This window comes from Bufo bufo, chromosome 9, assembly GCF_905171765.1.
Source record: "Bufo bufo chromosome 9, aBufBuf1.1, whole genome shotgun sequence".
Lineage (NCBI taxonomy): Eukaryota > Metazoa > Chordata > Amphibia > Anura > Bufonidae > Bufo > Bufo bufo.
Window position 1 is genome coordinate 145,206,629 of NC_053397.1, and position 14,939 is coordinate 145,221,567.

Below are 14,939 nucleotides of genomic sequence, written 5' to 3' on the forward strand. Positions count from 1 at the left end.
ACCCAGGCCTGGATCTCTTGGGCTTCTGTAGCTGGCAGTCCCGATAAGGCATCGGGGCTAACATAGCAACCATCGGGTCACTGTCGCCACAGCACAGGGACCCGATGGGGATGTACAAGCTGCTGCAAACCCCTGTATGCCGCGGTCAGCGTGACAGCAGCATACAGGGGGTTAATCCGCTGGCATTGGTGTTTTCACTGATGCTGGCAGATACAGCCGGGCCCCTGCTGCTGATCGCGGCAGCACGTGTGGGGCAGCCGGTTAACTCTAGAATGCTCGTCCTAAGGCGTTAAGTACCAGCCAGTTAGGACGAGCATTCTCGTCCTAGGTCGGCAACCTGTTAATTGACAGGGCCAGGCGTTATGATGTTTTCTCTGTCTGGTCCTGTCAATCGAAGTGGAAAGGACATGGCAGTTGCAGAGAGAGCTAAGGCTCTAGGTGTAACGGCAACGCCCCCATTGCTCCTACAGGCTCATTTGCATATATGAAAACGTAATTTTTCTCATCAATGCAGTCACAAATGAACATGGGACCAACACAGATGCCTTCAGCTGCCAAGTGCACATACAACAGGTCAGCCAGTGTAACCTATTTTAAGTTTATTACATTTTCCTTACTAATAACACTTTCAATAATTTTCAACTGTGTGAAGATATCAAAAGCTAAAATGTATTTTCTCTACTCAAACATTTCTTTGAAGGCCAGGTTCACACCCAAAAAAATTAAGGGTACTTTCACACTAGCGTTATTCTTTTCTAGTATTGAAATCCGGTAAAGGGTCTCAATACGCATCAGTTTTTCCCTTTGCATTCTGAGTGGAAAGCAATCCGTCCAGTATGCATCAGGATGTCTTCCATTCCGTCCCTTGTACGGTATTTGACTGGACAAAATACAGCAGCTTGCTGAGGTATTTTTTCCGGCCAAAATCCCGGAACACTACCACACTTGCCGGATCCGGCATTCATTTCCATAGAGATGTATTAATGCCGGATCCGGTACTAAGTGTTCTGGAAATTGCTGCGTTGCCGGATCCGGTTTCCCGGTCTGTGCCATGATATAGGAAGAGCTAGTTTCGCTTTTGATCTTTGAAAAAATGTAAATACCAGATCAGTTATTCCGTGTGAAACCTGATGAGACGGATCCGGAAAAAAAAATAGACATCCGTTTGCATACAGTTTGACGCAACGGAACTGCCTGCCGGATTCTAACAACGCTAGTGTGAAAGGGGCCTAAGAGAAAAGTAAGGCTACTTTCACACTTGCGGCAGTGTGATCCGGCAAGCAGTTCCGTTGTTGGAACTGCCCGCCGGATCCGCCGATTTGGATGTGACTGAAAGCATTTGTGAGACGGATCTGGATGCGGATCCATCTCTCAAATGCATTGCAAGAACGGATCTGTCTCTCCGCTTGTCATGTGGACAGACGGATCCGTCTTGTATTTTTTTTTTTCATTTTTACCGTTCTGCGCATGCGCAGGCTGGATCCGGCATACTACACTAATACATTCCTATGGGGAAAAATGCTGGATACGGCATTCAGGCAAGTCTTCAGTTTTTTCGCCGGAGATAAAACCGTAGCATGCTGTGGTTTTATCTTTTGCCTGATCAGTCACAACGACTGAACTGAAGACATCCTGAACGGATTAATCTCCATTCAGAATGCATGGGGATATGCCCGATCAGTTATTTTCCGGTATAGAGCCCCTGTGACGGAACTCTATGCCGGAAAAGAAAAACGCTAGTGTGAAAGTAGCCTGAGATGTGTACGTGTTCCTTACAACAGTGAAAGGTAAGACGTGTGCCCCTTACAAACACTGCAGCTCCTTGTTAGGCCTGTGATTGAATTCAGTAAAGCTGGCAGCAGAGGGCGCGCTAACGCGCAAGGTCCGGGTTCTGTTCACTCCTGAGTGAAAGGATCACCGTCAAGATGGACCCTGTATGAGAGGAAAAGGAGGAGGAGGAATCCAGGAAGGAGGAGGGCAGAGAGGAAGAGGAAAGAAAAGTAGGAGGAAATTACCAGCAGCAGCCACCACCCCCTTCCCTCCCGACAGACCTGAGTGTCTGATCCCAGATTGGGCACCCCCGGAGCATCTACGCTCTGCCAGGGAAGCCTGATTGTTCAAGAAAGCGGGCGGAGAACGGGGGTCCGGAGCGGAGGACTGCGCGGATCCGCTCCCACCAGGCTGGGATCCCGGAGCGGCATGGGGAAGTGACCTGCGCAAGGTAAGGGCCGGGGCTTCGGGGTGCTCGTCCATAGATGTGTGTGGCCTGTGACAACGCTCAGTCCTTCTATTTCACACACCGGGAGAAAATGGAAGCCTATGAATGGGCAGCATTGATTCGGGGCTGTGTGCGTATTCCTATGGAGGAGAATGCCGCGTGTGAACACGGATCACGGAGAAGTTCCGGAGGCCCATTCATTCCCCGGGGCACATAGCGCAGGCACCCCGCCATCCATTGCAGCACACGGTATTGATCCCATAGTGCAGGTGGACGCGGAGCCCGGCCTCAGTGACTACGCATCAAGAAATGGGGAGACTAGCCGAGTGCGGCCATGGAGGGAAATGTCCCGTCCTTCCGCCCCCCGGTCACGTGACGGGCTATCGCTAGTCGTGTCACTAGCACTGCTTTACGTCGTGCTATCACCGCTACATGGTATTCAGCACAAGAAGGGAAAGTGGAGCACTCCAATTGCAACCAATCAGCTCTCTGCTTTCATTTCCCAAAAGACCTTTGAAAAATGAGCCGTAGAATAGGATTGGTTGCTAAGGGCAACGGCTCCACTTCGCCCTCCTGCTAGTTTTGATGAATTTGCCCTGTAGATTTCTACAGCTGCCGCTCTTGGAATAAGAGGCGATGTAAACTCTGTTTATAATGCAGGAGATGGGATTTCCCATTCTGTAGATCCCTGAAAATAACTGCTATGCGGCACATTTACAGTTTGAAATGCACCAGAAAGCCACTTATTAAATGGGGTTTTCCGACTGTTTTATACTGATGACCTATACGCAGCATAAATCCTCATTCACACTTTAGTGTTCCACGGACGTTTGCTGTACGTGTTCTCCACAGACGGCACAGTCCGTGGCTCTGTGTTTATCACGGATGCATGCCCTGTTTTGTCTGTGTTCATGGATCCATCACGCCCATTATAGTCTATGGGTCCATGAAAGCTACGGATGCAACAAGGACGCCGTATTTGTTTCATGGATCATTAGGAAGAGATGCTTTGAAAACGATTTTTCAGCTGGGCAGGAAAAATGAAATACGGATCCTTCACAGATGCATCACTGACCACCTTCTCATGGAATGTAGGAGTAGGTGATTGGTGGGGGTCTGACACCCAAGACCCCTGCTGATTATCTGTTTTAGGAGACCCAGCCTCCTCACAGCTTAGGCTGAGTTCACATTTGCCCTTCAGTTCTTCTGCTCAATTATAGGAACCAGAGAACGGAAAGGACGGATTCGACACATGACTTAGCCGAACAGAGCCTACGGACCCCATAGACTAGGTCTCCGCTCAGAGGAAGATTTTTGAAGCTGAGACAAAAGTAGAGTATGCAGGACTTTAGTCTCCGCTATAAAAATCTACCTCTGAGCGGAAACCTAACAGACCCCATTATACTCCATTCGGCTCAGTTATATGCCGAATCCGTACTTTACGGAACCGGACTGCACATCGTGTGGCCCCATAGAAATGAATGGGTCCGCAATTCCATTCTGCAAAATGCGGAACAGAATTGCAGACGTGTGAATGGAGCCTTAGACACAAAGTTCGTTGTGACAGGTTCCCTTTAAAATGGCCCTGGAAAAAACAAAGTGTCTCCATTTTGTAGGCAGGCCTAAATTGACAGAGGGGGACAACAAAAGTAGAGGAGGCAAACAAAGGTAGGCCGGGGCATACAATATCATAGTACAAAAACATATACCATCCCAGCAGAGCCAAATACCACAGTGCTGCACAATATACTGCCCCTGAAGTTGTCCCCCCGTGGTGGCTAGCAATAGTTCTTCTCCTTCAGTTGTCCCTCATCCACCGCCCTAACGTAAATTTATGTCGGCGGTTTAAAGCTAGGGCCCTCTTGCAAGCGCAGTGGGTGCCATAAGCACCTGGTGTTTGCCGATTTAAACAGCAGGTACTCTGGATTAATGTAGGAGATTGACGATAATGTCGATCACACATTCAACCCCTCAGATGTCGTAGGCAAATGTGACCACAGCATCTGGGAGGTTAAAAACCGGGAGTGTGCTCTCCCGGCCCTACCCCTGCTCCTCCTAGCGAGGATCAGGGGAGCCAGATGGGGTGTGTGTGCGTGCCAGCCTTGGTCCTCCTGAATGATCTGAGGCTGCCGCAGAACATAGTATAATATTTATAGACTAGAGTTGAGCGAACCCGAACTGTATAGTTCGGGTTCGTACCGAACTTTAGGTTTTTCGGCACCCAAACATTTACGTAAAAGTTCGGTGTTCGGCGCTTTCTTGGTGCTTTTTGAAAGGCTGCACAGCAGCCAATCAACAAGCGTCATACTACTTGCCCCAAAAGGCCATCACAGCCATGCCTACTATTGGCATGGCTGTGATTGGCCAACTGCAGCATGTGACCCAGCCTCTATTTAAGCTGGAGTCACGTAGCGCCGCCCGTCACTCTGCTCGGATTAGTGTAGGGATAGGATGCAGCTGCTGTGAGGGAAAGATCAGGGAGCAATCTTATCAAGAACTGGTTTATGTACTCAGCGATCTACAGAAAAAGTGTTTTGTGGGTGCAGTGCACAATTTTTTTTAAGCCTGCCCTGAGCCAACTACTGCTGAAAACAAACTTTTTTTTTTCTTCAGTTAGTCAATATCAATACATGATTGGCAGCCATTTTATGCAACGATAGTGCACCAGCACAGGCTATCTGCAAGTCCAGAAATACAGCTTTGGCATACTGGGGTGAAAAAAACCTCTGATATACTGCACATCTGGGATTAGGCAAGCATAAGTGAGTGTCTCACATTTAGGCCAGAAATACGGCTTTGGCATACTGGGGTGAAAAAAGCCTCTCATACTGCACATCTGGGATTACACGTGCATAAGTGAGTGTCACATTTAGGCCACAAATACCGCTCGTATAGAGTTAAAAAAAAAAAAGAAGAGTGCAATACCCTACATCAGGGTTTATATTGGCAGTTAATTATTTTTAACATAACCACTTTTTACTTTGCTTTGTGAACGCTAACTATGAGGCAAACCTCTAATAAGGGACTCGGTCGTGGTGTTGGTGGAGCCTCTGGTGCAGGGAGAGGACGTGGCCGTTCTGCCACAGCTACACGTCCTACTGAACCTACTACCTCAGGTCCCAGTAGCCGCCAGAATCTACAGCGATATTTGGTCGGGCCTAATGCCGTTCTAAGGATGGTAAGCCCTGAGCCAGTACAGGCGCTAGTCAATTGGGTGGCCGACAGTGGATCCAGCACGTTCACATTATCTCCCACCCAGTCTTTTGCAGAAAGCGCACAGGTGGCGCCTGAAACTCATGCCCATCAGTCTGTCACATCACCCCCGTGCATATCGGGGAACCTGTCTGAGCCTCAAGTCATGCAGCAGTCTCTTATGCTGTTTGAAGACTCTGCTGGCAGGGTTTCCCAAGGGCATTCACCTAGCCCTTCCCCAGGGGTGGAAGACATAAAATGCACTGACACACAACCACTTATGTTTCCTGATGAGGACATGGGAATACCACCTCGGCACGTCTCTGATGACGAAACACGGGTGCCAACTGCTGCGTCTTTCTGCAGTGTGCAGACCGAAAAGGAGGTCAGGGAGGAAGACTGGGTGGAAGACTATGCAGGGGACGATGAGGTCCTAGACCCCACATGGAATGAAGGTCGTGCCACTGACTTTCACAGTTCGGAGGAAGAGGCAGTGGTGAGACCGAGCTAACAGCGTAGCAAAAGCGGGAGCAGGGTGCAAAAGCAGAGCAGCCGTCGCCAAAACAGTTCGCCTGCTACTGGCCACAGTCAACAGGGACCGAGCACACCAAAGGCAGCTTCAAGGAGTTCCCTGGCATGGCACTTCTTCACACAATGTGCTGACGACAAGACCCGAGTGGTTTGCACGCTGTGCCATCAGAGCCTGAAGCGAGGCATTAACGTTCTGAACCTTAGCACAACCTGCATGACCAGGCATCTACATGCGAGACACGGGCTGCAGTGGAGTAAGCACCTTCAAAACCAAGAAAGGGCTCAGGCCCCTCCTGCTCCCTCTTCTGCTGCTGCCTCAGCCTCTTCCTCCGCTTCTGGAGGAACGTTGGCACCTGCCGCCCAGCAAACAGAGGATGTGCCACCAACAACACCACCTCCGTCACCAAGCATCTCAACCATGTCACACGGCAGCGTTCAGCTCTCCATCTCACAAACCTTTGAGAGAAAGCGTAAATTCCCACCTAGCCACCCTCGATCCCTGGCCCTGAATGACAGCATTTCAAAGGCCAGTAGTTTAGAAATGCTGGCATTCAGGCTGGTGGACACAGACAGCTTCAAACAGCTCATGTCGCTTGCTGTCCCACAGTACGTCGTTCCCAGCCGGCACTACTTCTCCAAGAGAGCCGTGCCTTCCCTGCACAACCAAGTATCCGATAAAATCAAGTGTGCACTGCGCAACGCCATCTGTGGCAAGGTCCACCTAACCACAGATACGTGGACCAGTAAGCACGGCCAGGGACGCTATATCTCCCTAACTGTACACTGGGTAAATGTAGTGGCGGCTGGGCCTTAGGCGGAGAGCTGTTTGGCGCACGTCCTTCCGCCGCCAAGGATCGCAGGGCATCATTCTTTGCCTCCTCTTCCTACTCGGCTTCCTCCTCCTTTTCTACCACCTCCTCATCCGGTCAGCGACAGACCTTCACCACCAACTTCAGCACAGCCCGGGGTAAACGTCAGCAGGCTGTTCTGAAACTGATGTGTTTGGGGGACAGGTTCCACACCGTGCAGGAGTTGTGGCGGGGTATAGAACAGACCGACGAGTGGTTTCTGCCAGTGAGCCTCAAGCCCGGCCTGGTGGTGTGCGATAATGGGCGAAATCTCGTTGCAGTTCTGGGACTATCTGGTTTGACGCTTATCCCTTGCCTGGCGCATGTGCTGAATTTGGTGGTGCAGAAATTCATTCACAACTGCTGCATATAGTGGGGGCCGTCTGTGCGCGCTTCCGGCATTCTCATCCTGCCGCCGCTCGGCTGTCTGCTCTACAGCGTAACTTCGGCCTTCCCGCTCACCGCCTCATATGCAACGTGCCCACCAGGTGGAACTCCACCTTGCACATGCTGGAGAGACTGTGCGAGCAGCAGCAGGCCATAGTGGAGTTTCAGCTGCAGCACGCACGGGTGAGTCACTCTGCGGAACAGCACCACTTCACCACCAATGACTGGGCCTCCATACTATACCTGTGTGCCCTGTTGCGCTGTTTCGAGTACTCCACCAACATGGCCAGTGGCAATGATGCCGTTATCAGCGTTACAATACCACTTCTATGTCTCCTTGAGAAAACACTTAGGGCGATGATGGAAGAGGATGTGGCCCAGGACGAGGAGGAGGAAGAGGGGTCATCTCTAACACTTTCAGGCCAGTCTTTTGGAAGTGGCTCAGAAAGAGGATTTTTGCAACAGCAGAGGCCAGGTACAAATTTGGCCAGCCAGGGCCCACTACTGGAGGAGGAGGAGGAGGAGGATGAGGATGAAGCATGTTCACAGCTGGGTGGCATCCAACGCAGCTCGGGCCCATCACTGGTGCATGGCTGGGGGGATACAGAGGACGCAGACGATAAGCCTCCCACAGAGGACAGCTTGTCCTTACCTCTGGGCAGCCTGGCACACGAGTGACTACATGCTGCAGTGCCTGCGCAACGACTGCATAGTTGCCCACATTTTAACGTGCTGACTACTGGGTGGCCACCCTTCTGGAATCCCGTTACAAAGACAATGTGCCGTCCTTAATTCCCTCACTGGAGCATGATCGGAAGATGCGCGACTACAGGCGCACGCTGGTAGACGCGCTCCTGAGAGCATTCCCGACTGACGCCGAAGGACAAGTGGAAGCACAAGGCGACGGCAGGGGAGGAGGAAGAGGTCGCCAATGCAGCTGTGTCAGTGCCAGCACCTCAGACATGTGGAAAAGCTTTGTCACCTCGCCGCAACAACCGGCCCCAACTGCTGATATGGAGCGTGTTAGCAGGAGGCAGCATTTGAATAACATGGTGGAACAGTACCTGTGCACACGACTACATGTACTGACTGATGGTTCTGCCCCATTCAACTTCTGGGTCTCCAAATTGTCCACATGGCCAGAGCTTGCCCTGTATGCCTTGGAGGTGCTGGCCTGGCCTGCAGCCAGTGTACTCTCTGAACGGCAGGGGGCGTCATCACAGACAAGTGCAGCCGCCTGTGGACAAGCTCACTTACATTAAAATGAACCAGGCTTGGATCCCTCAGGACTTGTCTGTACCTTGTGCAGAATAGACATTTATACCACCATCAAACATACATTCTTGTACTCAAGCCAACTGCAATGATTCTTTGTTTTTTTGTTTTTTTATTTGTCCCAATATTTTGGGGGGTACCTACCCCAATAAAAAAAACAAAAAAAAACATTGTTGGCTACCTCCTCCTCCTCTATTGCTGCCTCCACCTACAACACCACATTCACCGCCTCCTCAACCTCCGACTCCATATCCACCTCCTTCTCTGAGTTGCAGGTTAATTGTAATTTTAGTTATTTTATTTCACTTTTTAAGTTCTTTCCCTCTCCACATTTGTTTGCAGAGCAGTTGCCATGCTCTTAAGCACAATTTACTGCCTTTTACATCTCTCTAGCCTTTTCAAGGACTGTTTTAGAGCCATTTTTTAATTTAAAAAAAGGTGCCAATTTTAGTGCCCTAAATTGAAAAAATTCTTATTTTCAATTGTCGCGTGACATTTTACCATGTTTGGCGTATACAAACCCCTGCTGTGCCTGGGTGACAGGGGCCTAAATCTCTCAAAATCCTCTGCTCTATTGCTGGGTGACAAGAAACCCCTTTTGCCATGAATGAACCCCTGCTGTGCCTGGGTGCCAGGGGCCTAAGGCCCCTTTCACACGGGCATTGCGGGAACATGCACGATTTTTCCGTGCGAGTGCAAAACATTGTAATGTGTTTTGCACTCGCGTGAGAAAAATTGCGCATGTTTGGTACCCTTCACAGAAGTTCGGGCTTGGGATCAGTGTTCTGTAGATTGTATTATTTTTCCTTACAACATGGTTATAAGGGAAAATAATAGCATTCTGAATACAGAATGCATAGTACAATAGCGCTGGAGGGGTTAAAAAAAATAAAAAAATTTAACTCTCCTTAGTCCACTTGATCACGCTGCCGGCATCTCCTTCTGTCTCCTTCTTTGCTGATTGCAGGAAAAGAACATGTGGTGACGTCACTCCAGTCATCACATGATCCATCACCATGGTAAAAGATCCTGTGACGGACCATGTGATGACCGGAGTGACGTCATCAAAGGTTCTTTTCCTGCAATCAGCAAAGAAGGAGACAGAAGAGAAACCGGGCTGCGCGATCAAGTGGACTAAGGTGAGTTAAATTATTATTATTTTTTTAACCCCTCCAGCGCTATTGTACTATGCATTCTGTATTCAGAATGCTATTATTTTCCCTTATAACCATGTTATAAGGGAAAATAATAATGATCGGGTCTCCACCCCGATCGTCTCCTAGCAACCGTGCGTGAAAATCGCACCGCATCCACACTTGCTTGCGGATGCTTGCGATTTTCACGCAGCCCCATTCACTTCTATGGGGCCTGCGTTGCGTGGAAAACGCACAATATAGAGCATGCTGCGATTTTCACGCAACGCATAAGTGATGCGTGAAAATCACCGCTCGTGTGCACAGCCCCATATAAATGAATGGGTCAGGTTTCCGTGCGGGTGCAATGCGTTCAACTCACGCATCGCATCCGCGCGGAATACTCGCCCGTGTGAAAGGGGCCTAAATCTCTCAAAATGCTCTGTTGTATTGCTGGGTGACATGAATCCCCTTTTGCCATGAATGAACCCCTGCTGTGACAGGGGCCTAAATCTCTCAAAATCCTCTGTTCTATTGCTGGGTGACATGAACCCCCTTTTGTCGTGAATGAACCCCTGCTGTGCCTGGGTGAAATGGGCCTCGTTCTCTCAAAATCCTCTGTTCTATTGCTGGGTGACATGAACCCCCTTTTGTCGTGAATGAACCCCTGCTGTGCCTGGGTGAAATGGGCCTCGTTCTCTCAAAATCCTCTGTTCTATTGCTGGGTGACATGAACCCCCTTTTGCCGTGAATGAACCCCTGCTCTGCATTGCTGACAGGGAATTAAATTTAGTGAAAACATCTGTTACTGATCGGAAGATGCGCGACTACAAGCGCACGCTGCTGATGGCATTCCCACCTGACAGCGGGGGCACAGTGGAAGCACAAGGCGAAGGCAGAGGAGGAGGAAGAGGTCGCCAACGCAGCTGGGGCACCGCCAGCACCTGAGAAGGCAGGGTTAGCATGGCCCAAATGTGGAAAATCTTTGTCAGCCTTGGAGGTGCTGACCTGCCCTGCAGCCAGTGTATAGTGTGAACGTGTGTTTAGCACGGCAGAGAGCATTATCACAGGCCGCAGCCAATGTGGACAAGCTTACGTTTATTAAAATGAACCAGGCATGGATCCCACAGGACTTGTCCGTACCTTGTGCAGAATAGACCTTTATACCAGCCTCAACCATCCATTCTTGTACTCAAGTGCACTTATTCTTTGTTTTATTTTGTTATGTCCCAATATTCAGAAAAAAATAAATAACACAAATCAGTGTTGGCTTCCTATTCCTCCTACACCGCCATGTCAACCTACACCGCCACATCCACCCATCCACCGCCTCCTCAACCTCCTACTCCTAGATCCACATTGTTATTTTAAATTTTTCTGTATTTTGTTATTTTAAGTCATTTCCCTACATTTGTTTGCAGAACATTTGCCATGCTCTTAAGCACATTTTGATGCCTTTTGCAGCCCTCTAGCCCTTTCCAGAACTATTTTAGAGCCATTTTAGTGCTCAAAAGTTTGGGCCCCTATTGACTTCAATGGGGTTCGGGGTCAAGTTCGGGTCCCGAACCCGAACTTTTTTTTTCAAGTTCGGCCGAACCTGCCGAACCCGAACATCCAGGTGTCCGCTCAACTCTACTATAGACTCATTGCTTGTTCAAGTTCACTAGGGTCAAAGTTATTAGATAGTTTAAAAAAATAAATTTTTAAATCACTCCCCTTTTCCGAAAATAAAAATACATAAACAATTAAATACCGTAAACATCAAAGGCATTGCTGCATGCAAAAATGCCTGTACTATTAAAATATAAAATTATTTATCCAATATAGCAAACTGCGAAACTCTGAGTGCTGTTTTTGACACTTCTAAAAAAAAAAAAAAAAAATTTTATTATTTTTTTTTATATCCAATGGGTGTTCATTTTGATACAAAGCTGAATTTTCAGCTTGAGGCTTTTTAAACATATGCGCCAGAAAAATGTGCAGAAAACGTACAAAAAAGAATGGACTTACAAGGAGCAGTTTTTTCAGCTTCCCATTAATTTCAATAGGAGATTCAGCGCTGATTCTGCCCCAAGATGGGGCATGCTGCTCCTTTTTTCCACATGTACAAAAAAAAGCCATTGCTGCTTCCCATTGAAATGAATGAGGCTTTGTTATTTGGAGCAGATTTTGACGCAGAAACATTCCAAGATTGGTGCCAAAAAACTGAATTTAGGAGGGAATCTGCGGCTTCCCCCCCCCCCCCTACCCCCAGGTGCAAAAGTTCTGGATGCTCCCGGCAATAATTACCGCTCTGAGCATCAAATCATTATGTGCCAAGCCAGCGGCGGTGAGGAGGGCTTGGGCGGTCCATTGGGCATTGGTCCACTAGGAGATTTCCCTGTAGGCTTATGACTGTACGACATATCCTGGACTCTACAGTCTTGAGCTTACAAATGTATTGGGTATTTGATAGGTTATGTGCTTTGTGGCTTTCTAAACAGTTTCTACACAATGCTATGTCAGTTGAAGGAAGAAAAAAAAATCTAAATAGTTTTTGCTTTCATACAGTCCTTTCATCCATTGCTGATTCAACGAAGAACTGGAAGGCGAGCAATCCTTCTCCTTACTATAAGATTATATTCACACGGGGCCGTCACATTGTGGTTTGTTAATGGTTACTTCAAAATGCTGATATTTGGCTGTAAATGTAGTGATGAAGCCGCATCTTGACCCCACCTTACAGAAGTGAAGGTTTGGAGGATCTTCCATGCTGGAAAAACTGTAGTATGGACCACTTCTGATCACTGGGTCAGAATCCAGAGTATCTACAGGGTGGCCGGCCTCCAGCGATAGTATGAGATGAACACGCTTTTTAAAAAAAATTTTTTTTATTACCCACAAGTCACAAAAGATGCTGAAAGTGGTCCTTGTTCACATCTATGCATCTTTGGGCATGTCGGATTATTTTGGCTGATACTGCTTACAGCTCTTCAACAGTGATGCTGCGGATAGTGTTTGTGAGGTTTTCCTGAGTTCATCCAGGGGATGTGGATCGTTGGCAAACACTTTCTGCTTTAAATGTTACCACAGATAAAAATCACATGTGGACAGCGCAGCCACACCTCACAGAACTCACTGGCATGGGTTCATGAACTGTTTATGGAGGAGCGAACTGTGAGCAAGGGGTTATGGCCACCATGTTTCCCAACCTGTCCAAATGCAGTTTTTATGTGTGGAGAAATTTTAAACAGTGTCCGCTAACAATTCATATCCCCTGGATGAACTCAAGGCAAACATCACAAACACTATCCGCAGTATAAGCCAACATAATCCCACGTGCCCAAAGATGCATACCGTAGATGTGAACAGGGACCACTTTAAGTATCTTTTGTGACTATTGGGTAATTAACACCTTAACCCCTTAAGGACACAGCCTTTTTACACCTTAGGACCAGGCCATTTTTTGAAAATCTGACCAGAGTCCCTTTAAGTGCTGATAACTTTAAAACGCTTTGACTTATCCAGGCCGTTCTGAGATTGTTTTTTCGTCACATATTGTACTTCATGACACTGGTAAAATGAAGTCAAAAAAATTATTTTTTTTGCACCAAAAAATACCTAATTTAACAAAAAATTTGGAAAAATTTGCAAATTTCAAAGTTTCAGTTTCTCTACTTCTGTAATACATAGTAATACCCCAAAAAATTGTGATGACTTTACATTCCCCATATGTCTACTTCTTGTTAGAATTGATTTGGGAATGATATTTTATTTTTTGGGGATGTTATAAGGCTTAGAAGTTTAGAAGCAAATCTTGAAATTTTTCAGAAATTTACAAAAACTCAATTTTTAGGGACCAGTTCAGGTCTCAAGTCACTTTGCGAGGCTTACATTATAGAAACCACCCAAAAATGACCCCATCTAAGAAACTACACCCCTCAAGGTATTCAAAACTGATTTTGCATACGTTGTTAACCCTTTAGGTGTTGCACAAGAGTTATTGGCAAATGGGGAGGAAATTTGAGAATTTCATTTTTTTTGTCAAATTTTCCATTTTAACCCATTTTTTCCACTAACAAAGCAAGGGTTAACAGCCAAACAAGACTGTATCTTTATTGCCCTGACTCTGCTGTTTACAGAAACACCCCATATGTGGCTGTAAACTACTGTACGGGCACACAGCGGGGCGTAGAGTGAAAGGTGCGCCGTTTGGTTTTCGGAGGGCTGATTTTGCTGGACTGTTTTTTTGGCACCATGTCCCATTTGAAGCCCCCCTGATGCACCCCTGGAGTAGAAACTCCATAAAAGTGACCCCATCTAAGAAACTACACCCCTCAAGGTATTCAAAACTGATTTTACAAACTTTGTTAACCCTTTAGGTGTTGCACAAGATTTAATGGAAAATAGAGATACAATTTCAAAATTTCACTTTTTTGGCAGATTTTCCATTTTAATATTTTTTTTCCAGTTACAAAGCAAGGGTTAACAGCCAAACAAAACTCATTATTTATGGCCCTGATTCTGTAGTTTACAGAAACACCCCATATGTGGTCGTAAACTGCTGTACGGGCACACGGCAGGGCGCAGAAGGAAAGGAACGCCATACGGTTTTTGGAAGGCAGATTTTGCTGGACAGTTTTTTTTTTACACCATGTCCCATTTGAAGCCCCCCTGATGCACCCCTAGAGTAGAAACTCCAAAAAAGTGACCCCATTTTAGAAACTACGGGATAGGGTGGCAGTTTTGTTGGTACTAGTTTAGGGTACATATGATTTTTGGTTGCTCTATATTACACTTTTTGTGCGGCAAGGTAACAAGAAATAGATTTTTTGGCACGTTTTTATTTTTTGTTATTGACAACATTCATCTGACAGGTTAGATCATGTGGTAATTTTATAGAGCAGGTTGTCACGGACGCGGCGATACCTAATATGTATACTATTTTTTTTATTTATGTAAGTTTTACACAATGATTTCATTTTTAAAACAAAAAAAATGTTTTAGTGTCTCCATAGTCTAAGAGCCATAGTTTTTTCAGTTTTTGGGCGATTATCTTAAGTAGGGTCTCATTTTTTGCGGGATGAAATGACGGTTTGATTGGCATCTATTTTGGGGTGCATATGACTTTTTGATTGCTTGCTATTACACTTTTTGTGACGTAAGATGACAAAAAATGGCTTTTTTTACACCGTTTTTATTTTAATTTTTTTATGGTGGTCATCTGAGGGGTTAGATCATGTGATATTTTTATAGAGCCGGTCGATACGGACGCGGCGATACCTAATATGTATACTTTTTTTTTATTTATGTAAGTTTTACACAATGATTTCATTTTTGAAACAAAAAAAATCATGTTTTAGTGTTTCCATAGTC

The 14,939-nt window shown here is 46.8% G+C and overlaps 1 protein-coding gene across 1 annotated transcript in view; it reads left to right on the forward strand.

The window, feature by feature from the left end:
* Nucleotides 1-1,812: 1,812 nt before the first annotated feature.
* TCF20 (transcription factor 20) overlaps nt 1,813-14,939 on the forward strand; it is a 293,407-nt gene continuing 280,280 nt past the window's right edge. The window contains exon 1 of the mRNA XM_040408691.1: nt 1,813-2,221. The gene's annotated coding sequence lies outside the window, so the exon portion shown is untranslated. The remainder of the gene's footprint in view (nt 2,222-14,939) is intronic.